The sequence below is a fragment of the Trypanosoma cruzi genome (assembly GCF_000209065.1).
Source record: "Trypanosoma cruzi strain CL Brener chromosome Unknown tcruzi_1047053421381, whole genome shotgun sequence".
Lineage (NCBI taxonomy): Eukaryota > Euglenozoa > Kinetoplastea > Trypanosomatida > Trypanosomatidae > Trypanosoma > Trypanosoma cruzi.
In genome coordinates, this window is record NW_906926.1 from 1 (window position 1) to 999 (window position 999).

At 61.3% G+C, this 999-nt stretch overlaps 4 non-coding genes across 4 annotated transcripts, besides 1 other annotated feature; all 4 read left to right on the forward strand.

Annotated features, from left to right (window-relative positions):
* Nucleotides 1-3: 3 nt before the first annotated feature.
* Nucleotides 4-76, forward strand: Tc00.1047053421381.10. Its single transcript, XR_008254169.1, has one exon. It is a non-coding gene; the product is annotated as an H/ACA snoRNA, TC11C4H3 (small nucleolar RNA).
* A 106-nt stretch (nucleotides 77-182) lies between these two features.
* On the forward strand, nucleotides 183-279 carry Tc00.1047053421381.20. Its single transcript, XR_008254170.1, has one exon. It is a non-coding gene; the product is annotated as a C/D small nucleolar RNA (snoRNA), TB11C4C1 (small nucleolar RNA).
* Nucleotides 280-342: 63 nt separating this feature from the next.
* Nucleotides 343-392: a microsatellite.
* Nucleotides 393-395: 3 nt separating this feature from the next.
* Tc00.1047053421381.30 lies at nucleotides 396-482 on the forward strand. The gene has a single exon (XR_008254171.1). It is a non-coding gene; the product is annotated as a C/D small nucleolar RNA (snoRNA), TB11C4C2 (small nucleolar RNA).
* Nucleotides 483-690: 208 nt separating this feature from the next.
* On the forward strand, nucleotides 691-780 carry Tc00.1047053421381.40. Its single transcript, XR_008254172.1, has one exon. It is a non-coding gene; the product is annotated as a C/D small nucleolar RNA (snoRNA), TB11C4C3 (small nucleolar RNA).
* The last annotated feature ends 219 nt before the right edge of the window (nucleotides 781-999 follow it).

Sequence of the window (999 nt, forward strand, 5' to 3'; positions counted from 1 at the left end):
TGAAGCGCAACAACCCCTTGGGCCGGTGGCGCACTGTCGGTGCCGCGCGTGGCGCCCCTGTCCGGTTGCGCGAGAGTTTGCGGTGACGGTGCGCGCGTCGAGGCTCCCTCCCCAGTTTGAGAAACGATGGGAAAAAAACAAAACCGAGAGGACCCGCACGGGTGAGAGATGCGGCTGCGACGCGTGATGAAATTCCACAGTTTCCTGTCAGTCTGACGACGAAAACGCGTGAGGACGCAATTCCCGACTCAGCTCACACTGAAGTGCTTTGCTTTACACCCCCACCTTTTTTTTTTTTTTCTTTGTTCCTTTGCTCTCGCCGTGCGGTTTTGCAGCCCAGCGACGCGCACGCCCACACACACACACACACACACACACACACACAAATACACGCGCTACGATGGAGACATGTTGTTCGAGGTCCAAACAGTTTGAGCGACGCATTGAGAACGGAACAATAAAAATCACCTTTCGGCTGAGCGCCCGCTTCCCTCCACCCACCCCCCCAATTCCTGCTATTGTTGTCGTCTTTCTTTCTTGCGCAACGGCGCCCACGTAACATCTTGCCCTGTCTGGCGCCCTGTCTGTGCAAACGGTTGGTGGCGGGCCCGCCCGAAAGCGCAAGAGAGAGAAAGAGAAAGAGAGGGTTGAATTGCCCGGAGGTGGGTTGTGGTGGGCGCGCGCCGCTGCTGATGGAAGCAACCGACTCTTGTGCGCGAGGGCGCGTGGCCCCGTGAGCGCGCTTGCGTGATGGCCAAAAACAAACTCAACAGGTCTGACAGCCGCCCCGCCCGCCGCGACCTCGCCGGCTGGCCAGGAAAGGTGCGTCTTGAGACCCACCGCCCCGTGACGCTGGGCGCTTGGGTGCATCGGCGCCCCGAGAAAGAGGCACGCCGGTTGTGAAGCGCAACAACCCTTGGGCCGGTGGCGCACTGTCGGTGCCGCGCGTGGCGCCCCCTGTCGGTTGCGCGAGAGTTTGCGGTGACGGTGCGCGCGTCC